Below are 25,873 nucleotides of genomic sequence, written 5' to 3' on the forward strand. Positions count from 1 at the left end.
ATGTAGTAAAAAGAAGAACCCAAAGGAGAATGTCTCAATTCCTTATGCCTGGACTCTAGGCCTATATCTTCCAGGAGTGAACTAAGAGATATTGAATACGTCCTTTTATTTCAATAGGCCTTAATCTAGTTTTAATATTTAGGAGTTTGCCTTAGAGTAGATTAATGGTCCTCAGTCCTGGCTATTAGCTAGGGAGCTACTACAAATCCTAGAACAGGGGCCTTCTTCCAGCAATCCTAGTTTAATCGATCTACCAAAGTACCTGGGAATGGGGTAATTCTAATGGTGAGCTACTGATGGGCATTGTTGCCTCAGGTAATTTCTAAGGTCCTTATAGCACATTCTGCAATGCTACAGCAGAAAAAAAGAAAGCTGTGTATCCTAAGTGGAGACAAATTTGCAAGCGGCAATATGGCAGGCTGTGCACAGCAAAGGCTCTGGGGTCAAGTCAACATCCTTCATTTCCTAGCCTCAGTTCTCTCATAGGTAAAATAGAGACAGAAGTAGTCCCTGTCTTAGGAAGTAGGTACAGGGATTAAAGAAGAGCATAAGGATAGTGTCCTTTGCATATCACTGTACACACACGTGCACATATAAATATAAAGCTTTAGGTAAATGTGAGCAATCACAGTTATCAATGTATTGATTAAATAACTGAGGTCACTTAAAAATATAATTGAAAGTGAGCTATGTTTACTCTCCTACCCAAAGTTTAAAATAAATTTTTGTTGGCCCAAATAAAAGTAAACGTTTGTAGTATGCTGAAGTAGGGGTGAAATGACATGATGTCTGAATTGCTTTGAAATTCATCAGAAAGCAAAAAGAAAAGAAAAATGGGTATAACGTAAATATGACAAAGTCTTGGCAACTGTAAAATATAGTGAATATATAAAGGTTTGTTGTACTATTTTTTCCACTTTCTGGCATTTTAAAAAGATTTCATGCTAAAATGTTTTTTCTTTTAATCCAAAAACAAAAGAAATAAAGTCTTGGCTGTGGCATGCTCAGATCTGTAGACAACATACCTCCCCCAACAAAAGAAGAAGACTAGATCCATGATAATCCAGAAACCTTTCAGAAGAGTTAAGAGAAGGATGCGTGCACAGAAGTCACGACAAGGGAAAAAACGAAGACACTAAGTACATTCAGTTTTTGTCTATTTTGTTTTGCTCTACAGTTGGTATTTTCTTGAAAAAGAATGCAAGCCAAAGTATCCAATTCTTAAACCTATTATATAACACGATGTGAAAAACAGTGATGCAGAATTCTGTACTTGTGGAAATTAGTTTGTCTGGAAACATCTGAGGTCCTTGTATGTAAAGGAACATTCAGAAAAATCTCTGTATTAGATCTGAACTCTTACGAGAGGTTTTAGTTTCCCAGAAAAGTGGCCTCCTAGAACCACAGGGAAGCTTCAGACCTGTTGATTCAATGGTCTCTTTACTGTGCCCCAAAGAATCCATAAAAGAGTCTTATTCATTCAACAAGCATATAATGAGTACCCGCTATGTGGCAGACACTGTTCTAGTACTCAGTGATAAAAACAAACAATTCTTACCTTGCCCTAGAATGGAAAAGGTAGGTTGCTGGTGATCTAATTGTTAAGTGCCTGCTGTAAGATTTGCTTCATGAGTTAATGGTCTGTTGTGAGACTTCTTTAAAAGAAAAGGTTTTAATAAAAATGAACTAACACTATTTAAAAATAGCTAGTCTACTCTAAACCTTCATTTTATATTAAAATTTTATGGCCCAAAAAGGGAAACCAAATCTCCTGAGGTTGTGTGGAGCTGGTGGCAGGGCCAGGACTAGCACACCACATTCTAGGCTCCAAGTGAAGGCTTTTCCCTCTCTCCCACACTGTTTTTTGGCTCTTCTCCCACCCCACCCCACTTGACAGACTAGTCTAGTAGGAGCTCACAAATATGGAATAAAAAGGTTAGAGTCTAAATCCCAGATAAATCAATTACATTTTCCTGGAACTCAGTTTTCCTGGATCTTAAAGGATACATGTGGTTTGGGGAATCAAATCAGCCCAAATATTTTGTACATAATCTGTAAACTGTAAAATACTATACAGATGTCAGTAATTATAGTCTGAGTTCCTGTGTCTTCTCATTGGTACTCCTCAAAGCAAAATAATTGAAAGATGGAGTAATAATAGTGAAATGAAAGGAAAATAAAATGTGTCCACTGGCCAAATTGTTATAGTTAAAACCAAAAAAAATGAAATCTAAACAATCTTAGTTAGATGCTGGCCCTGCTGCTTCCTATGCAATGTCAGTCAGTGCAGGGAGGCCCTGTGGGCAATGGTGAGGCTTGAGCACTAGAAAGTCAGACAGGCTCTGAAGTAATCTCCCTGTCTCCAATTTGTCAACTGTAAAGTGGAGAAGATGACACTAGTGCCTATTTCATTTGGCTACTCTTTGAGATGGTGCTTTAAAAGCCTTTAGCATAATATTTAGGACACACTCAATGCTCAATGATGATTATCTATTATTTTTAATTCTAAAATATGGACAATAACTCCTACCTCATAGGATATTTATGAGGATTGAATGAACGAAAGTAAACTGTACATCCAATAAGTGAGTGATGTCTCTGAAAGGTTAAAAATATGTTCTTTACCTTTTCCTTCATTTTTTACTGATTTATGAAATTGGTTGCAAAAAAATTTACTTACTGGAGAATTGTAATTTAAGGGGCATGTGATAAGCCAATTTCTCTATGTCAGTAGCTCCAAAATTTTAGTATATGTCAGAATTTTATGCCAAACCAGGAAGGCAATCCCATTCACAATTGCCACAAAAAATAATAAAATAAGGAATTCAGCCAACTAGGGCTGTAAAAAATCTCTACAATGAGAACTACAAAACACTGCTCAAAGAAATCACGGTTGATACAGACAAATGGAAAAACATGCCACGCTCATGAATAAGAAGAGTAAATATCATTAAAAATGGCCATACTGCCCAAAGCAATTTGTAGATTCAATGCAATTTGTATGAAACTTCCAACAACATGTGTCACAGAACTAGAAAAAGCTACTTTGAAATACATATGGAAACAAAAAAGATCCCAAATAACCAAGGGAATTCAAGTAAACAGAACAAAGCTGGAAGCCTCATGCCACCCAATTTCAAACTATACTGCAGGGCTGTGGTAATCAAAACAGCATGGTACTGGTATGAAAAAAGATATTCATTTTTTTAAAAAGGCAGCAGTATCCATGGACCCTCCTCCTATGGAGAGGGAGCTCAGAAATCTGATTTTTAACAAATAATTTCAACACTATAACACAAACGATGGTGATATGGTTTGGATGTGTCCCCACCCAAATCTCATCTTGAATTGTAGCTCCCACAATTCCCACTTGTCACGGGAGGGACCTGGTGGGAGGTAGTGAAATTGTTGAGTGCATGTCTTTCCTGTGCTGTTCTCATGATAGCGAATAAGTATCAAGAGATCTAATGTTTTTTTAAAGGGGAGTTTCCCTGCACAAGCTCTCTTCTCTTGTCTGCCACCATGTGAGACATGCCTTTCACCTTCCACCATGATTGTGAGGCCTCCCCAGCTATGTGGAACTGTGAGTCCATTAAACCTCTTTCTTTTGTAAACTGCCCAGTCTCAAGTAGGTCTTTATCAGCAGCAAGAAAACAGACTAACATGGATGGGTAAACACTTCTTGAGTGGTGTAAGCCCTTGTTACTCAAACTGTGTGTTCTGGCAGCAAAAGCAACTCCCTGGGGATTTGCTAGAATCACAGAATCTCAGCTGCACCCTGACCTGCTAAATCAGAGACAGCATTTTAACAAGATCCCTGGGTGACGTGTGTGTGTGTGTGTGTGTGTGTCTAAGCTCTGTCTCTTGGGAGTTAGCTAACTGACTGTGTTCCTGGATCTCATAGCTTCTTTTTCTGTTAAAAAAAAAAAAAGGTCATTGCTCTTCCTTATAAATGAGAGCTTTATAAAAGCTTAATAGAAAAAAAGAACATATTAAGATATCTCGATATTTCTGCTGAATTATTATCAGAAGTTTTTCCCATTATATTGGTCAGTGTCTTTCATTTAAAAGGCTGTATGATAAATGGATTTTAGAACGATAAAATCTCTTTTAAAGTATTTATCTTCTGACCATTTTTATTTTATTTTTAAAAAGGGAATGAAAATCATTTGGAAGTTTTTCATTGGCTACTACCTCAAAGTTAAATTTGATATTCAGTTACAGTAACTTTAATAGCCCAGGTTTGGATATGTTAATCCCCGTACCTATTTGTAGAGCTTTTTGCAATTCTACTGCTTCTTAAAGATTTTTTAAACATAGATACAATTAATATACTATAGGCCAGGTGCTATGGCTCATGCTTGTAATCCCAGCATTTTGGGAGGCCGAGGTAGGTGGAACACTTGAGGTCAGGAGTTTGAGACCAGCCTGGCCAACATGGTGAAACCCCATCTCTACTAAAAATATAAAAATTAACTGGGTGTGGTGGTGCATGCCTGTAATCCCAGCTACCTGGGGGCCTGAGGTGGGACAATCGTTTGAACCCAGGAGGCAGAAGTTGCAGTGAGCTGAGATTGCACCACTGTACTCCAGCCTGGGTGACAGAGTGAGACTCCATCTCAAATAATAATAATAATAATAATAAATATACTCTAAAGCTCAAAGCCAGATTATTTTCACATATCCATGCACCCATGTAAAAATAGTTACGTCGTACCCCTTCCCAGTCAATAGCTCCCAATTCCACCCCAACTATTCCAACTTCTATCACTATAGATTAGTTTTGGCCATTCTTGAACTTCATGTAAATGAAATCATATAGTATGTAATCCTCTGTGTCTGCTTTCTCTTACTTAAGATCTTCAGAATACATCCATGTTATTGTATGTGCTAGTAGTTCATCCTTCATTGCTGTGTAGTATTCCACTGTATGAATACATTGCAACTTTTTATCCATGCTTCTGTTGTGGGCATATCAGTAATTTCCAGTTGGGAGTATTACAAATAAAACTGATGTGAAGATTCATGTCTAATTATTTTGGTGGCTATCAACACTTATTTATATTGGGTATGTACTTAGGAATGAGTTGCCCTTTTAACAGTTTTCTGTGTACATGAATAAATCCTTTCTGGTTATCAGTAGTTTATAGATTAGGGCTGAATGGAAAGAAAAAAAGTGTAAAAGGGAAAAAAAGAAACAAGCATAAGAGAAAATGGAATACAGAGAAAACATAACAGCACTTCAAGATCAGAGGTGGACCCTCCTATGAGGGAAAATGCTGGTTGAGCAACCCAGAACCCTGGAATTCTTTAGGTAAATCATTTATTCTTGTTAGTGGTTAGTTTACTTATCCAAAAGTTGTGGATAGACTAGATGTCCTGAATGATCCTTTCCAGCTTGATAATCTAGAAATTTAACAAGTGAATTATGCAGTCACTTGAAAAGGAAATGCATTGAAGAGTCCTTTCTGATTAATAGGTTGTGGAGGAGGAAATTTCTACCACTTTTCTCTCATGCTAGGCTCACCTCTTTCTACTTCTTCCTGAATCCCTCTCTCAGAAGGAGGCATCATTAAGCTTACTGAACAGAGCCCAAGCATTCATTGGGCCACATTTCCTGGAGGGCAGGTCACTGTGTCTTGTTGGGCAGGAACTCAGGTTGCCCCATCGCTTTATCACCCTGTCTCCTGGTACAATAAACTCTCCTGGGCAGACCCTGAGCTCTAGGGAAGGTTGATCCTCCTGTTAGCTTCCTTCTTCCCACCCATGTGTTCATCAGGGTGAATATGCTCAGAAAATATGGCACCCATCTAAATGTTCCTTCCTGTATATGCATGTTTTAGTCCCTGAGCCCCAATATTTGAGTTTGAAGAAGACGAGACACCACAATTCATCCAGACTTTATCACACACTAACTCAAAATTCCCGGAGATCTATATATTAGTAGGTATTGGAATCTTGGCTGACTACTGATAAAGCATTTTCTTCCAGTTGAGGATTTGTTTTTATTCCCTTTGTGCCTAGTACTCCCTTAGTCCAAAACCTCAGAAGGGAAAGATGGCCGAATTATTCAGACTCCCTTAAAGCCTTCTGAGACACTGCAGAAATCCTACACCCAGGGCAGCCAAAGGTGGTATCAAGAAAAGTACATTGTTCAAACAAGGAGCCAGGGTGCCATGCCACACAAACATCCAAACCACAAACCCGCAGCCACAGATCATGAGGGTTGCTTGTATTAGGAGGACAAAGAAAATTAGACATAAAGGAGACATAGGAGCTCTAGGAACACAAGCTACCTGCAAAAGGACTGGAGAATATTGTGGGAATGCTGATCTGAGCAGCTGTCATGTGCCCAACCTGAGTTTGTGTCTTTATAGAACGCATTTACTGCTCCCCAACAGCTTTTGTTATCATAGGGTTTATATGTCCATACCAGATGTGAAATACAGATGTTTAGAAGAATTAAATCACCTGTCCTAGAACACACATCATGTGGCAAAACCAACTTTAAACTTTGTCTGCCTGCAAAACCCATGATATTTTTGCCATGACCAGCTATCTCCATCTATCATTCTAAACTGAAGAAGTTGTAGCCCAGATGACCTTTGCAAATTAGTTGTCAGAGTCAGGACAGGAGACTGACTCATTACTGGGTCAACTCCAGTCATACTGTCCTGCCTGTTAATGCCAAAACAAAGTGAAGCCCTATTTGGCTTTCAAAACATTGTCTGAAATGTCATGATGGGATTGTTTTGCCATCTCACTTTTAAAGACATGAGCCCTGGAGTCCTACTGACTTGATTTAAAGCATAGCTCTATTATTTGTACTGTGCTACTGGCAAGCTACTTAGCCTTTCTGTGCTTTAGAGTTTGTTATCTATGAAATGGGTAAAATAATAGTGCCTTCCTATCAGGTCTTAGGAAGACTAAATGAGATAATCCATGTAATTAGTTTACCATCTATTAGACATGATGACTACTACAGAAGTAATAATAATGGCTACTATATATGGTGCGGTGATTTATCAGTGCACCATAGACGTAGGTTGTTTTCCTGGAGCTCCTGCTTCTTTTTCATGTCTAATTATCATTTCTGTGCTATTTCTCACTCATTAGCAATAAATGCGGTTCCCCTGAAGACCAGAGGCTTGAGGATAAGGAGAGTGATTATTTTGTCTTCATGATATTCACGGGTCTGTGAAGATACACTTTCCCAGGGCCTTGGATCAGACCTATGTCTTAGATCAAAGCAAAGGACCAGCCTGTGTCTCATGTTCATGATTATTCAACAGATTAGTTCAATATAATATGCCAGGCCCTAGGCTGGGCTCCAAGACTCCAAGGATGAAAATAACAGAGTTCCTTCCTCACAGTTCAGCCAGGGAAAAAAACATCAACAAATGAGGACAATATAGTGGAACAGGTTCTGCTACATTGAGAAAGGGATAAGAGGTAATCTGTTTGCTGATTTAGGGTCCGTGCACAGCCAGAGCAGCTCATCAGAAAGCCTCCTGGCTTGAGGACCTGATGAATCTTCTGGGGCAAACAGAAGAGAATGCTCTGGAGCTGAAAATCAGCCTGGAACACTGGGAATAGGACTGAGAAACAGGAAGAGGTTTCCCTGGCTCTGAGCAAGTCTCTCTTCTTCTCTGAGCCTCTGATCCCTCAACTCCCTCAATGGGTAGATTTAACTCTCTCTCTATATATAGTAGATTTAACTATATATATATAGTAGATTTAACTATATATATATAGTAGATTTAACTATATATATATAGTAGATTTAACTATATATATATATATATATTTTTTTTTTTTTTTTGAGACAGAGTCTCACTCTGTCGCCTAGGCTGGAGTGCAGTGGTGCAATCTCAGCTCACTGCAAGCTCCGCCTCCCGGGTTCACGCCATTCTCCCGCCTCAGCCTCCCGAGTAGCTGGGACTACAGGTGCCCACCACCACGCCCGGCTAATTTTTTTTTGTATTTTTGGTAGAGACAGGGTTTCACTGTGGTCTCGATCTCCTGATCTCGTGATCCACCCACCTCGGCCTCCCAAAGTGCTGAGATTACAGGTGTGAGCCACTAAGCCTGGCTGATTTAACTATTAATGTTACTATAAACATTAAGCAGGAACCATTTTTGTCATGTAGCAAGTACATAATAAATCGTAATTTGATGAGGATAATGATGATAACAATATAGTTCAGGGTACAAAAAAAAGAGTAATTTCATTAAAATACTATCTGAATCAGGTCTGGGTTAGTTTCAAGACTCTGATTTTGCTTAAAGTCCATTTAAAAAAATGAAAGGTAAATCAGAGAAAAAGAGCAGAAAAGCCTTCCAGACACAGGTTTACAGGACCCAGGGCACACCCTCTTCCTCTTCAGAGTTCAGTTATCCTGTGTTGAGAAAACTAAAGAGAGTTCTAACCCCAGGAAAATGACCCCTTCCCACTCCAAAAAGAGCTGCAGGGCTGTAATAGGAGTCAGAGTCCAGGGCCTTGGCTGTATCCAGCGCAGAATCAGCAGCTCTGGCTATGGCCACAAGGCAGACAGCAGAAATCAGTCCTGGAATTACCAGCAGAACATTTTACTAATCACTAGAGAGAATATGTGAATCTTCAGGGACCCTGAAAGGGGAAGGAGGAAAGTAAAGGGATTGGAGTTATAGGAATTCTTCTGAGTGTGAGCACAGATTAAAAGGCAACTTTCCCTTATTGTTCTAACATCATCCTTCCCCCTCCCTGGTGTGGCTTATAGAAGTAGCTGTGCATGTGTATGTGTGTAAAGAACATATTAGATAAAGCGTCGGGAGTAAGAATGGTAAAAAGATGTGCTCAGCTACATGAGGCAGGGGTGGGATGGGAGTGAAATGAGGGAAGACTTTACAAGAGAGTCACTTTGGACCTGCAAACACCAGCAGACCAGAGGCCACGTAGAGCTGATCCATGGATGTATCTCCAGCACCTAGTACAATGATTGGCACCAGCAGGCAGTCAGTGAATATTAACTGAAAAGCAGATCTCTGAAAAAGAGCAGAAGAGCATTCCAGACACAGGTGTACAAGACCCAGGACATCACCCTCCTCTTCTCCTGTGTCTAACTAACAGACAGGAGAATCAATTACCTAAAAGGAGATGAAATTATCTGCTTTTTGCTTTTTGAACGCTCAGAAAGAATCCAAACATTTGCAAAGGCAAATCTCTTGACTGAAAAACATGTTGGAATATTTTACCTCATATCTCACCTGTGATTTTTAACCCAGTCACAGGTGGGCTGCCTTCTCAGGGAAAGCACTAGCCTTGTTGTATGGACCACAAGTGATAAGGCAAAAAAGGGGAAGCTTCTCTCTCTCTCTTTCTTTTTTCTCTTCTCTTCTCTTCTCTTCTCCTCTCTTCTCTTCTCCTCTCCTCCCCTCCCCTCCTTTCCCTTTCCCTCTTTCTTTCTTTCTTTCCTTCCTTCCTTTCTTTCTTTCTTTTCTTTCTTTCTTTCTCTTTCCCTTCCTTCCTTCTTTCTTTCCTCTTTTCTTTTCTTTTCAGACAGAGTCTCACTCTGTCACCAGGCTAAGGGAGGCTTCTCTTTTCAGGGATACAGGTACAAGAGAACACTGACCCTTTACTTGGGAATCCCACATATAAGCGACAAGTCCAAGGGATGCTCAGCTTTGTCCAAGAATATGGTCACTTCTTTTGGGGGTAGAAACTAGCAAGAAGGTAGTGAAAAAGAGGGACATCTTTTACTCCAGGATGGGCCAAAGCAGAAATATGGAAGTTGGGGCAGGATCCCTTTCCACAGGCTGAACTTGGGCAAAGACACAGGAGAGAGGAAGGTAAAGTAGCTTGGCACAATGCAGCACAGGGGTTGTGTGAATGGGGATTGTTGACATGAACCTCAAAGACAGGCATGGGCTGGACCATACTATGCTAACAAATCTGGAATTTATCCTAAAGATCAGGGGATGCAATAGGAGGTCTCAGAAGCTAGAGAGGGGCACAATCAAATTTGATGCTAGAAGGCAAGTTTTCATTCAGATTCTTATGTGTGGTAGATGGCAAAAATGGCCACGAATTCTTCCCATTCCTGCATACATACATCTTGCTATGTGGTATGGTATAATCTTCCCCCTCAACTCCCTTGAATGGGGGCTTGGCCATTTTATTTTCTTTGGCCAATGGACCATTAGCAAACATGATGCAAACAAAGATTGACAAGTGCTTGCACATTCAGGCTTTATCTTTCTTGATGCTCTGAGAATCCTGAGATTACTGTGGAAAGGAGCCTGAACTGCTAGAGGATGAGAAGTCATGCAAGGGAGACTGTGGCACTGATGTGAATGGTCTACCAACGTCACCCATGTGAGTGTGATCATCCCATATCACCCAGCTACCAGCTAACCTACCAGCTGACCACAGGTGTATGGTCAGGCCCAGAAGTGATCAGCAAGGTGATCCAGACTGGAAGAGCTTCCCAGCCAATACAGAAGCAATGATTTTATTTTTAGGGTTGCCACTAAGCAGTGATAGCTCACTGGTACAGAATGTTCCTTGAATGTGTCAGCTCCTTTGTCTTCATATCAATATAGTGTTGGATGGCAATAAACAGAGAAAAGTAACAAATAACTCAGAAATCAATCTCAGTATTTATTTAAAAAGCAATATATGGCATAGGTGGTCTTTCAAAATGTTGGAAAAGGATGTACAACCAGCACAATTGCTTATGCTTCCAAAGAAAATAAGGCTGGATTCCTATCTCACACTAAATGTAAAAAAAAAAGTAAATAGATAAACTATAAAACAGAGAAAATCAAATAAAAAAATCAAGGAACCTTATACAGGCACAGCCTAGGGGTTGAGGAGACCCCAATGAACACAGAAAACCCAGGTGCGATAAAAAAATAATATTGATATAATTGACCATTGTGATGGTTAACTTTATGTGTCTACTTGACTGGATCACTACATGCTTGAATATTTGGTTAAACATCATTCTGGGTGCAAATGTGAGGCATTTTTTATGAGATTAACATTTGGATCCATAGACTGAGTGCAGCAGATTGCTCTCCCTAATGAAGGAGGACCTCATCCCATCAATTAAAGACCTGAATAGAAAAGAAAGAAGAAAAGAAAAAAAAGGAAAGGAAAGAAGGGAAGGGAAGGGAAGGGGAGGGGAGGGGAGGGGAGGGGAGGGGAGGGGAGGGAAGGGAAGGGAAGGCAAGGGAAGGGAAGGGAAGGGAAAGAAAAGAAAAAAGAAAAGAAAAAAAGAAAAGGGCTAACTCTACCAAGAGGAAAAGGATGCTTCTCCTACCTGACTGCTTGAGCTGTTGATCTTTGGACTGAGACTGAAACATTGACCCTTCCTAGTTCTTGAGAGTGCTGGCTTTTGGACAGGAACTACGTCATTGGTTCTTCAGGGTCTCCCACTTGGTGACCACAGATATTGAGACATTTCAGCCTCCACAATCATGGGAGCCCATTCCTTACAGCAAATCTCTCTCTCTCTCTCTCTCTCTCTCTCTATATATATATATATATATATATGTGTGTGTGTGTGTGTGTGTGTGTGTGTGTGTATGTATGTGTGTGTATATTATAGACATAGTCTACATATATGTATACATACATACATATATATGTGTGTGTATATATATATATAGTACGTGTGTGTGTGTGTGGAGAGAGGTGTATACAGAACATATATGTATACACACACACCACATCCTGTTGGTTTTCTCTGAAGAGCTTTGATTAATATAGCCATCAAAAATAAAAAATACTTGCTTGGTGTGGTGATATGTACATATAGTCCTAATTACTGGAAAGTTTGAGGCAGGAAGATGCGTGAGTCCATGAGTTTGAGGTTACAGTGAGCTATAATCACACCACTGCCTTCCGGCCTGGGTAACAGACGAAGGCCCTGGAGATAGGAAGGAAGGAAGGAAGGAAGGAAGGAAGGAAGGAAGGAAGGAAGGAAGGAAGGAAGGAAGGAAGGAAAGAAGGAAGGAAGGAAGGAAGAAAGGAAGGAAGGAAGGAAGGAAGGAAGGAAGGAAGGAAGGAAGGGAGGGAGGGAGGGAGGGAGGGAGGAAGGGAGGAGGGGGATTGGAGGGGAGGGAAAGAATGGGGTAGTATAGGAAGGAGGCAAAGAGGGAGGAAGGAAAGAAAGAAAAAAAAGTATATGCCAAAATATAACATAAAGCTAATAAAAAAATAAGATTGGGGAAAATAGCAATGAAGATAACAGATAAAAGACTAGTATCTACAATATGTAGGGTGATAATATGTTATCACAAATAAAATAATGAGGTCTATATATGTGTACGTTACAGAAGAGAAAATTCATGTGGACAGCAAACATATGAAAAGATGTTCAAGTTCACTTATAAACAGGGAACAACAAGGTATTACCTTATATGCCCATCTGCTGGCAAGAGTTAAAAAGGGCAAAACACTGATTGCTGGCAATGATGGGGGATGTGGTCGCATATATCACTGGTAGAAATGTTGCTTATTATAACCATTTTGGAATCAAAACGGGCAAAACCTATTCAAATAAAAAAAATGCACTTTTGTCCCAGGAATCTCTTCCAACCTAGAAATCTCACTTTTGTAAATCTACCCTACAGAAACAAAAGAAAAATTATATAAGGTGTATTTTGCAGCATTGTTTCACCAGGGCAAGAAAATCGGAAACCAAAGTCATATGCAATGGTACGATATGATGGAATAAATATTAGTGCATCCACCTCATAGAATACTGAGCATTCATTAAAAATGAGTTTGAGGAATAACAGTTAACTTGATATAATTTCTATTAAATATTGATAAGAACACTAAGATACAGAGAATTATATAAAAATTTATGATATAATGATGTTTTTCTAAAGTAAACAATTAACTCTGTATGTATTTAGAGATGAATACATCTCTATTTGTTTGTAAATTGTTATATAAGCATTAGTAAAGTATGTATAAAAAGATGCCCTTCTGTTTATTAGCATAGCTTGAGGCAGGGGGCACATGTTTAGCAACAAAAACAGCAGAAATTGGAAATAGAAATAGAAGAAAATGGAAAAACAGATGGCACTTAATAAAATAGCATATATAGTCCAATTCAATTTATGTAAAATTATCTGTTTATCTATAAAATTAGAACAAAACATACACACACACATGTGTTTATACATAAATATCTATGTGTGTGTCTGTCTGCTGATTTGTAGGAATATCCATCCATCAACTGACTATTTTTCCTTGAGGACCTACTAGATGCCATGTATTTTTCTGAGGGTATAGCAGTAAAAGGAATAGGTACAAAGTCCCAGCAATCATGGAGTAGACAGAGTAATGAAAACATTCTATTTTACTATGTACTTATAATAAGTATTCTATACAGATATAATTACTAATATAAATCAATAAAGGCTATGGAGAAAAATCAGTCTTGGAAAAGGGGTACAGAATGTCATGGGTACAGATTATTTTGCAGTTATAAATAGAGTATCTAGAAAGATGCTGTCTGAGAAGGTGACATATGAATAAAGACTTGAGAGAGCTGCGTAAACGAGGAAGCAGGGAGGTCAGTGAAGAGGCTGTAGCAACAAGGCGAGTGAGAAAACATAGTGGCTTAAACCAGAATGGAGATAGGAAAGGAGGTCAGAAGTGATTGGACTCTGAATACGTTCTGAAGAAAGAGCAAAAGGGATTTGAAAGATTAAGTGTGGCATAACAGAGAAAGAGAGGATTCACAAGATTTTAGAAGGCTGAGCCAGAGGAATGATGGCATTTTCATAAACTAAGATGAGGCAGAGTCCAGGGATAGCCAGCTTGGTGGGGACAGGAGTGGTGAGAACACTAGGAGCTCCACGGTGAACAGGTTAACTTTTAAAAATCTATGAGACAGGCAAAGAGTAACAATGATTAGGCAGTTGAATACACAAGTCTGAAATTCAGGCAAAGGTCCTGTTGGGAGGTAGAAATTTGGAATCAGCAATCTAGAGATTTCTAACGTCTTGGTACTAAATGATATCATGAAGAGAATAAGTGCACTAAGGAAAACAAAAAGTCTGAAAACTAAATGCCAGATAATATCCATGATCTGTGTGCTATATTCACATTGCCAAATGAAAAATGCAGATTTCAAAGTAATATGTGTAATATTCCATTTGGTTAAAAAGTAATTAGACTAAACCCTTACATTATTTCATGTTGGCATATGAATATCAGAACAAGGGGGAAAATGGGAGAGTGCACATGAGGCTATTAACACTGGCTACGCCAAAGGTTTGGAAGTGGAGCAGTCACTATGGAGAGGGTCATTAACTGCGCCTTTATATATCTTCACTTTCTTGTTTATTTTTGCTTGTCACAGCAGGAAATTAATGTAATTTGTAAAACCTCAAATGAAGAACAAAAATATCAGTTTGCTGCACCCCAAAATAGTAATTTCTGACTTCTCTGCAAGTAGAAGGAATAATAACACAAGTTCTCTGTAAAGTACTGTACAAACACTAAGGCCATATGGGAAGGGCAGAATGGCCTCTTGTGGCTCTGCAGATAAGCAGCATATGAGCCAGAGATTCTGAGGGGGAAACTGGCATTGAACATTCGCCTTGAGCAACAGCGCAGCTCCAGGGAAAGGTTCAGCTGTCTTTGGCTGTGGCTCACTGAGCTGTAGAAAAGCAGCATCGTCCTGAGATGAAAATTGGGGAATATATACCCATAGGGGCAGGAAATTTCAAATAGAAAACCTGTGAAGGAGGCAGCAGCAAAAGAAGGTCCCCACATGCTAGAATGTAACTGGAGAAATAATCTATACTTATATTGGCTTCAGGAACAATTACCTCATTGAAAACCGATACCAACTACACAGGATATTGGAAGAAACCATTGGCTCTGGGTTCAACACTGACTTTTTTCTGTTCTAGCTCTGCCAGTTCATTGTCTCACCTATGACAAGTTGCTATACTTCTTTATTTCTTAGTCTCCTCATATGAAACAGTACGATGATAATTATGGTGATAACAGGACTTGCTTTATAGGAGTGTTGTGATTAAATAAGACAATAGTTAACTCAATGCCTGGTGAATAGCAAGCACATAATAAATATCTGCTATTATCTTACTATAAATATCTTAGTAGAATTAATTTGATTAATGCTGTGGGTTGAATTGTGTCTGAAGACATGTTGAAGTTAGAATCCTCAGGCTCTGTGAGTATGGCCTTATTTGAAAGTAGAATCTTTGCAGATATAATCAAGTTAAGAGAAGGTCATACTAGATTAAGGTGAGCCTTAAACCAATGGCTGGTGTCCTTGTAAGAAGAGGGAAATCTGGACACAGACACACAGGAAGAATGTCATGGGAAGACAAAGGTAGATATTGGAATAATGCAGCTACATGCCAAAGAAGTCTAGCAACCCCAGAAGCTAGGAGAGGGACAGGAAACATACTCTCCCTTGGAGTTCCCAGAAGGAACCAACCCTGTCAGCACTTTGATTTCAGATTTATAGCCTCTAGAACTGTTAAACAGTAATTTTATCTTGCTTAAGCTATCAAATTTATAATAATTTGTTATGGCAGCCATAGGACATTAATACAGTTAAATATATGAGAACACTTGATAAGCTTTTCGAGCAGTAACTCTGACACCACAGAAACCACTTTGGTCTGAGGATTGATCAGTCTCATGAATTTGGACAAGCTGATGACTGAACAAAAAGTGGAATATTCCTTCATCCTTTCTATTCAGTGGAGCCTTAGATAGCTTAGTGTATTTCATAATAGGTTAAAGAAGACAGAGACTGCCACAGTCCTAACTGGGAAACAAACTCTTCAGATGCATAAGCATTAAATAAACTTCAATGGGACCAAATAAACTGCATTGAATACCAACATAGAGCAGGGTTTTATTGGAGTTCACTATTCTCTATTCTAAACAGTTTGCATTTCTTAACCTATTCATTCATATTATAATTCTTTTCAATAGGAAGAAAGAGCAGTTGATATTATAGTTTTGTTTACTTGTAGTAAAATGGTATTATGTCATGAACTTTGGAAAGTTTCCAACACACAAACAGATCACAAAAATCAAAGAGCCACGTTCCCTTTCTATGATATAGAGCTGTTATTGGGAAGTAGTTGCCAAGCCAGGGATTATGTTTCCCAACTCCTTTGCATCTAATCCAAGTGAGGTCTTGTTTCTGGCCATTGAAATATGAATAAAACTGACATGTGTCAAAGCGGGACCAAGGAATTTACATATACGGTAAACTTTTACCATGTTCTCTCTTTGCCTTCTTCATGAACTCTAGAAGATGGGCGATGTGTATGGAACATCACAAGCTAGAAGCCTGTATCTCTGAATTATTTGCTACAGTTAGCCCCAGAAGGGCTGCCCCACAGAAAGGAACATTCCTAAACCATCCTGGGATTCTTTTTTATAGCTTTTGGCCTACTCTTGTTATCATTGTTTTTGCCATCATTATAATTATTGTCATATAACTTTCATATTTAAGAAAAAAGGAACGGACACCGGAAACTCCACTGTTATACTGAAGCCATCCCCTAAAAATACTTCACAGATTGGAAACTCATTACAATGTGTCTAATGTTTGAAGTTTGGGTCAAGAGAAAAATCTTTTTTAAAGCATTTGTTCATTTTCTTTCCAGGCCCCCTCCAAGTAAAGTGCCTATTTTTCCCAAAGTGCTTGAAAATGATGTTTTTGTTGAAGATTACTGGGTTTCAGATTATGACTTCAAGCTGTAGAGAGAGAGATAAGGATGGTAGCTAGACCTGGTTGATCAAGCTCACCCAGCCCTTCTGTCTGGGCAACTAATGAGTCATAAACCATTTGGGGGAAATGTCTACATTACTGAGTGGCTAAGCAAATGAAAAATCTGTCTTCCTCACAACCACAATTTTCTCCAAAAGAGAGAAATAGAGAAATTATTAGTCACAGTGTTGGGTACCATTTTGAAGCTGATCCTTAAAAGCCAATCATCCCTCTCCTAATTTTAACTGATTGAAGCTGATAAGGTAATATTTCCTCAACATTTCACACTCCATTTTCTCCAAGGTAATATCTTGGCTCATATTCGAATAAGTTTTTTTTTTCCATGGATCTATCAGCTTGCCATTTGTAGACTCAATGTTTGCATCTAAGTCTAGAGAGTTGGAGCAAAGCACTCAGCACAATTCATTGCATGATTAACTGTAACTACTCTATAAAGACTATTGCCTTTTCTCCTTATCAATTACCATCCACTGTCACAATTACTTAGTTCTGCCACTGGAACATGACAACAGCCATGGGCAACATGTAAATGAACAGGCATTGTTATGTTGCAATAAAACTTTATTTACAAAACAGGCATTCTGAGCAGCATTTCAAAGAGAGAGAAAAGCAAGTGCCACAAGCTGAAGGCATTAATGTGTGTGGCATTGGCATGTTCAGAGAAAAGAAAGACCAGCTGACCAAAGATTAGTGAGCAAGAAGGAAAATAAATGTATACTAAGAAGTCCAAGAGATATCAGGAACCAGGTAAAGCAGGGATCTGTAGGCAATGATCTAGCTTTAAGTCTACATGTTTTTGATGGATTAGATACACAGTAAGGGAAAGTGATAAATCAAAGCAGATTACTAAATATTTTACTTGACAAACAGGATCACCTACAGTGGGGAACAGAGAATTTGGGAAATTGAACTCAAAAATTATATTTTGGACACCATATGGTAGGCAAACCATTTTTCCTACAAAATGCTGCAATGGCAATTAGTGATTCATTTGTTTAGTCTTAAATTCTGGGTCTCATCGTTCTTGGCCTATATCACAGCTTGGTGCCATAGAAGAGCGGACTTTTAGGGAAGACAGAATTGGGTTGAAATGTCGCCTCTCACAAGGTCTGGCTGGGTGAACCAGGAAAGTCATCCTCTCTGAGCCTCTGTTTCAACATCTGGGATATAAGTTTACTATTGTCCACCTCAGAGTTATTTTGAAGAAAAGATTTTAATTAAGAATACGGCATAAGAAACCGGGCATGGTGACAGGTGCCTGTAGTCCCAGCTACTTGGAAGCCTGAGGCAGGAAAATCACTTTGGAGGGTGCAGTGAGCCGAGATTGCACCATTGCACTCCAATCTGGACAAAAAGAACAAAACTCCGTCTCAAAATAAATAAATAAATAAATAAATAGAAGACTATGGCATAAAGTACATGCGCTATAAAAAATATTTCCCTTCCTTTCATTTATTTATTCATTCAGCACATTTTTATTTTATTTCATTTCATTGTGAGACAGGGTATCACTCTGTCATCTAGGCTGGAGTGCAGTGGCATGGTCATGGCTCACTGCAACCTGGACCTTCTGGGTTCAAGCGATACTCCCATCTAAGCTTCCCTAGTAGCTGGGACCGCAAGTGCACACCACCATGCCTGGGAAATTTTTTGATTTTTTTGTAGAAATGAGGTCTTGTTATGTTGCCCAGTCTGGTATCAAACTCCTGGGCTCAAGTGATCCTCCTGCCTCAGCCTCCCAAAGTTCTGGGATTACAAGGTGAGCCACTGCGCCCAGCCTATCTATTGCATTTTGTGCTAAGTATAAGCCAGACACTGTTCTGAGCACTGGTATAAGATGTGAGCAAGACTAACAAATCTTAGTCCTCATAAACCACAGATACAGATCTGTGAATAGATCTGAATATGGGTGTGGATATGGATGGATATAGATATAGACCATTAGTTCTCAACTAGGGATGGGTTTCCTCCCAAGAGGACATTTGACAATGTCTGGGATGATTTTTAGTTGTTACACTAGCAGGAAAATCCTATTGGCATCTAGTAGGTAAAGGCCGAGGATGCTGCTAAACTTGCTGCTAAGTACTGAACGGCCCCATCCACAACAAATGATTATTAAGCTCAAAATGTCAATAGCGTGTTAAGAATTTGATATTGTTTGTGTGTGTGTGTGGTGTGTGTGTGTGTGTGTATGTATGTATGAGACAGAGAGAGAGACAGAAAGAGAGTTAAAAACTATGAAGAAAAGTACAAAAAACAAAGTAATAGAGTACTATGGGGGCTACTTTATGTACAAATATCAGGTAAGTTTTCCTTGAAGAGGTAAGCCCTGAATAAAATGAAGGTTCTCTTTGTAATATCTGAGACAAGATTTTTCCAGAGAGAAACTAGGACTTGTAAACTGTCTCTCATGATAAGTCTTAAAAAAAAAAAAAGAATAGTCTGGATTCCAGCCATAAATGTGAATTAAGTTTATCATTAATTTTTGCTTTAATCTCCAAGGATTTATGTGGTTCTTTATTTCTCATACTGTGAGCTATAATGATAAAGACAAGGATATTACAGCTGAATAGACTTAGGACCAAAAGAACAATCCTAGGTTCATAATTTTTTTAATTTTAATTTTTTTGAGACAGGATCTTGGTCTTTCACCCAGACTGGAGTACAATGGCATTATCATAGCTCACTGCAGCCTTGACATCCTGGGCTTAAGAGATCCTCTCACCTCAGCCTCCTTAATAGCTGGAACTATAGGTGGACATCACCACACTCAGATAATTTTTATTTTTATTTTTAATGTTTTTTATTTTTATGTTTCCCAGGCTGGTCTTAAACTCTTGAGCTCAAGTGATCCTCCTGCCTTGGTCTCTCAAAGTGCTGAGATTATAGGCATGAGCCACCACACCCAGCCCATAATTCATTTTATAACCTTAAAAACTCTCACTTAATATCTTGCAACCCTGGTTTCTTTACCTGGAAAAAAAAGAACTGATAACAGAAAACACATAAAACATGGTTGCTTTGAAAACTAAATAAAATAGCCCATGAAAAGCACCTATGTCATTGTCTGACACACAGTAGGAATTCAATAAACAACCATCCTTCTACCCAATTGTCTTGAGAATGGAGACATTTTGTCTCTTTTAATTACCACTTGTAAGTACGTGAGCTGAAAATCTCAGAATCATTTTTGACTTTTCTCTTTTTTTGAGAAAAGTCCCCTCTAACATTCTCCCTTTGAATTAGTTCCAAAGTCATACAGATTTAGCCTTCTTGGTAAAAGTAGATCAGTTTGGAATTTGACAATTTAGGCCTACCAGGAGCTCACCCAGGGAGCTGTCCAGCAGGGAGTTAGAAATCCAGGATAAGAATATTGAAGACAAGCTAATTCCCATGTCAGCATTATAGGAAGCATCCACCTTGCAGCAATATTGGAAAGGACAAAATCTTCAAGGAGAGTAAAGATGATTGAACCTTAGGGAAAGCTTTCATGTGAAGGAGAATGCCTATCAAGTTGGTGGGATAACCCAGCCAATGAAGCTTCACAAAAGCCAAAAGAATGTAGGTAGTCAGCAGAATGAGATGTGTCGGAGGGGGATGAGGATAGAATAAAAACCACTAGATTTCCTTATTGCAAAGGCACTTCCAACTCTCTAGTTAGCCAGTTTAATAGAGCTGTGTGAATGGAATCCAGATTACAAGGGAATCCATTGGAACATAATGTCATATAGGCCATATATATCTATATGATGTTTTCAAGAAGCTCATAGCAAAAGTAAGTAGAGAGATGGGACACATCTTAAAAAGGAGGTGGAATGGTGACCTAAAGCAGAAGTGAAAGTATTCGTTTGGGCAAGCAGTGGAGGAGGAGCAATGGAAGAGAAGTGCAGATATGGACGAACTATGAGAACTCTCACCATATCTCATCTTCTTTTTCCAATGAGGCAGCAGGTGAAGATGATCAATGATTAGCAAGCAGCTGAAGAGTTTGGATGGCAATTTAAAAGATTTGCAATGGTTGCTTTGAGAATATGTCAGAACCCTTCAGAGATCAATCAAGGGTTGCTAAGCTGTGGGCAGAGCCCACAGAGCTTACAGAGAATCAACTTGTCATGAATTTGACTACCACACTGTAGCTATCATCAGCAGCAGTGGTTGGCACAGAGCATAGCAGAAGCCAGTATACCAGAGAGTGGATGACCTGGATTAGTATATTGAAAGAAAGAATGTAAATTAAGAAGGTTAAAGTTGAAAGGAAAAATATCAAAATGGTAGCAGGCCACAGAGTTGGTCTGCTCTTTACTGTTCGGGTTGACTGGGAAGGCATGAGCAAAGAAAAGAATTAAAAGAGGAGGGTAAACTTTAGTCAGTTACTCACCAAACACATTTTACATCTACCATATATGGGCTGTAAGTGAGGCAAGGCATTTAGGGCCACAACTTTGAGTAGAACACAATCTCTGCCTTTTACAGATCTCTCTGTAAATAGAAAAGAGTACTAATCATGACGTGGGCTATCTTAGAGAGCATCCAATTCCAAGGGAAAGAAAGCCTTTGAAAACTCAGTAGGGGATTTGTTATCAGGATAATGATACATTTCATAGAACCAAAGGGCTGGGAGTACAATTGGTCTTCAGTAAGAATTAGATACTTCCTAGGAAGTTCCAAGGAATCAGAGCATCTACCCTTTCAATTTCTATTTTGAGTCTTATTATCTCTCGTATCTTTGAATCTTCTTTACCTGGAGATCTGAAATCTGGCTTTCTCTACTGTCTTGTATCTTCTTAATGCTGCTTTAGCAATCAATGCTTTGCCAAGTTAAGAACCCAACCAAAAGAGTATATGCATATGTACTAATACATATGTTTATGTATTAGTATATGGGTCACCATATACTAACATCAGATTCTAGGGAGCCAACATGATTGCTCAACCTTACCAAGAAAGTGTCTCCCTCTGAGTCAGATGTTCACCCTTCACTGAGCTATGCAAGGGTGACAGGATTATCTTGTTCAAAACATGAGAGAATGTAGATGCGGCAGAGGCTCAAGAGAAAAAGAAACATTCAACAGGTCAGACACTCACAGGGGAAATGTTGAAACTTTTACTTTTTCTCAATACAGAACAGCAAAGGCATCAAAAAAAGTACTACACCTGCCAGGTATTAGAGATGTATTACATGCCAAGCAGTAATGTGCTTTAATGAGGTAAGGGCTCAGCCTGAGGTTCTTGGAATTGGAGACTAAGGCAAAGGCTTGCATGGAGAGTTCATTTAGGAATGTGATCCTAGGGAGGAAGAGCGAGGTTGGGACATAAAATAAGGAAGGAAAAGCCACGTGGCCATCAATCCTGAGAGACATCTGAATGATCCTCATGACATAGTTCTCAAAACTGTCTGCTTGGAAAATAAATGGGTAGAGCACTTATTCACCTGTTCCTGCCCTCATTAGTCAAAAATTGCCCCACATTGTTACTCCCCTGAAACTTCCAGGTAACACATGCACAGTGCATCCCAATCTTCAGCGTCAGAGAAAATACAGGGCAGGAAGAGGGAAGTATTCAGTGCAGGGCTGGATGAGATGCTGTCAGGTTGCATCTGGTGAAATGGGTCCAACCTGCATAAAACTGTGTTCTGTCTAGAAGTGGTTGCATAAAAGATGGGGCCAAGAGAATAAGCAGCTGTTTGCAAGTGGATTCCTGGATAAGTAATGTCGAAATGTAAACAGAATATGAGATCAGGCTGCCCTTGTCATCTGTACTGGATCTTTCATCAATGGTTTCCTCATATGCTGACCACTTATGAAGCAGGGTGCTGGAAAGTAGGTGTGGGAGAGAGGGATAGAAAGAGGGAGAGGGAGAGGGAAAGGGAGAGGGGGAGAGAGAGGGGGAGGGGGGAGGGGGGAGAGGGGGAGAGAGAGGGGGAGAGGGGGAGAGGGAGAGAGAGAGGGAGAGAGAGAGAGAGAGACTGACCAACCAAAAGGGAAGAAAACAACTATTTACTGATTCTCTATTTGGTAGCACACAAATTTTATGCAGAATCACATTCATTTCTCTCAACAGTGAACAGCTCTTGGATTTAAATATTCAAGTCTCCAATTAAAGATAAACAGAATGACACTCAGGTTAGTTGAGTAATGTGTACAAGGTCACACAACTAGAATTAAAATCTAGGTGAACTCCTCCATGATTTTTTGTCCAAGGTTAGTTAGACATAGTCTCTACCTTCAGGAAGCTTGCATTCCCATAGAAAGGAAAACAACATGCAGATGTTAGCAGTCACAACGTCCTGCAGGATCATTGACCACTGACCAGGAGAAAGCCAGTACCTAGACTTAGAGTTTTCAAAGATTGGATAGATGTGCTTCAAAATAATGATTATGCCTTAATGCTAGATGTCTTTAGGAAATCTAGGGTACAAAGCACACCAGACATATATAACTTTGTTTTCCTTTTTTTGCTACTATAGAACATATTTATTAATATTTTGAACAGGTTCAGCTACCGGTAATTTTAGAAAGGGAAGTGAGGAGGAGAGCACATGTTCACCTGATGAGCCCAGCTAAGTTGCTGCCAGGCCGGAAACCTTGGCAGAGTGTCCAGATTAGGACCCTGGAGGCAATGAAAACAGCAGAGAACTTAGGACAGAGAGTTCTGTGTCTGTTAATAGGGCACTTAGTCACTTACAAGGTTAAAATAGCCTACTGGGATTCTCTGTTTTCATCTAGAAATTTAATATTTGTAACCCACTTTTCATGTTATTAATAGTAAAATAGCTTCTTACTATATTGTCTTCAGAGGATACACAAATGAAAACTATTGGGGCCACTCAGGACTGTAACTATTGCTGGTTTTTGAGGTGGAGTCATGCCAAAGCAACGTGAATTATGATAAAGCCCAGGGATATTCTGCTGTGTCAGAGCTCACAGTTGAGGTTAGAGAGTATTGCCCCGTCATGGACCCAACCATCATATTGTGTGATCTTCTCCGGCAATAGAGTCTGGCAAGGAGCAAAGCAGAAACTAGTAAACTTGAAAAAGAAAGATGCTGGGCAAGATCATTGGGAAGTTAGATTGAAGAATCCAATCTGAGCCTTCGTGGCCATACGTGGTTCCATACCTATATGGTGAGATCTATTTGTCAAACACTTTCATTTCCCTCCATTCCTCCAACTATAAACACATGTATATGCATACACACACACACAGGGATGAACACATTTAAATAACACTGCTGGTGGGAATGTAAATTCATTCAGCCACTGTGGAAAGCCACCAAAATTTGTCTGGTGTTTTCTGAAAGAACTTAAGACAGAATTGCCATTCAACCCAGCAATCCCATTATTGACTATATACCCAAATGAATATAAATCATTCTACTGTAAAGATACATGCATATGTTCACCACAGCAGTATTCCCATTAGCAAAGCTAAAGAATCAACCTAAATGCCATCAGTGATGGACCAGATAAAGAAAATGTGGTACGTGTATGCCATGGAATACTACGCAGCCATATAAAGGAACAAGATCATGTTTTTTGCAGCAACATGGGTGGAGCTGGAGGCCATTATCCTAAGTGAGTTAACACAGGAACAGAAAACCAAATACCACATGTCCTCACTTATAGGTAGGAGCTAAACAACAAGCACATACGAACACAAAGCAAGGAACAGTAGACACTGGGGCCCACTTGAGGGTGGAGGGTGGGAGGAGGGAGAGAATCAAAAAACTACCCATCAGGTACTATGTTTATTACTTGAGTGGTAAAATAATCTGTACTCCAAAACCCAGCAACATGCAATTTACCCATGTAGCAAAGCTGCACATGTACCCCTGAATTTAAAAGTTTTTAAAAAATCCAAATTTATGCTATAAAATAATTATTCATTAAACTCCCATTTTAAGAGAAGAAAAAAGAATGTAGGAAAACATAAAAGATCAGAACAATAGGAGATGGAAATCCTCAGTTGGAAGTCATTTCTTGTTCTGGAGACAGCTCCCTGAGGCTAACTATGAGAGCTACCATTTATTCTTTGCTAAGATGAACCAGGTTTCTCCTCTTTAATGTTCAAAATAGCTCTTTGAGGTGAATATTTATTATGCTTATTTTACAGATGAAGAAACTCCAGCACAGGGAGATTAAATAACTTGCCCAAAGTCTTTAGCTGGTGAATGATGAGGCTGAGATTCAATTCCATGTTTCCCTGATTAGGAATTCAGATCTCCCTCATGTATACACAGTGCAATCCCCATTCTTGCCAAATCTTAAGATTCTTTTACTGAAGAGATTTAAAATTGCCCTACCCTTCCTCTCTGTTCTGTGTCACCAGACACTGGTAAAAAAAACACTACTTCAAACACTAACACTGGATCGAGACTAAGAAGCAGATCTTTACATATTTTCCACCGACTTTTTACTTCCTTGTATTTTTACGTATTTATGGCTTATCGATAAAGGATTGCAAGTTGAGTTTTTGAATGATGGGCCATAAACCCTCAGCCCTAAAATTTTTATTCATTTATCCCACAAACAATTATTGTAGCAAACATTGTGCCAGATACTTGATATACACAATGAATGGGTTCCTGGCTTCAAAGAATTGAAAACACAACTTATATGAAAAGAAAAGGAGACATAGACAAAGGTGAAAACTAGGAAGAGCGAGGTAAATATCGCATTGAGAGTCCACACAGTGTACTGTGAGGGCACAAAAATCTGCGCCAACACCAAATAAGATATCCTGGTGGTGTGACTAGGAAATGTTTTTAGACTTTGCAAATGGAAGAAAGGATTTGTCATCATTTGAGATGGGGGGTGGAGGAGTGGAGCAGGTTGTGATGGTGGGCAGGGTGGGAGGTTAATGAAAGGTCCAATTTGAATTGTCTACTAGACTCCCAAATAGAGAGGCAACATAAAATAGTTGAATGTTGAATCTGGAGTTTGGCAGAGAGGTCTGGACCCTTTGGCATACTGATAGTGTTTAAAGCCCGATGCTGGGTAAGATCATCAAAGGGAGGAATTTGTAAGGGAAGAGATGGAGAACAAGCACTGAGCCTAGGGAGACTCCAGATGAAAAGATCAGGAAGCC

General features: G+C 39.3%; 1 long non-coding RNA gene across 1 annotated transcript in view; it reads right to left on the reverse strand.

Moving 5' to 3' along the window:
* The window catches only part of LOC117979918 (uncharacterized), a 377,793-nt gene that overhangs the window by 152,602 nt on the left and 199,318 nt on the right, over window positions 1-25,873 (reverse strand). The gene's annotated exons all lie outside the window — the stretch shown is intronic.

This window comes from Pan paniscus, chromosome 3 (genome assembly GCF_029289425.2).
Source record: "Pan paniscus chromosome 3, NHGRI_mPanPan1-v2.0_pri, whole genome shotgun sequence".
Taxonomy (NCBI): Eukaryota; Metazoa; Chordata; class Mammalia; order Primates; family Hominidae; genus Pan; species Pan paniscus.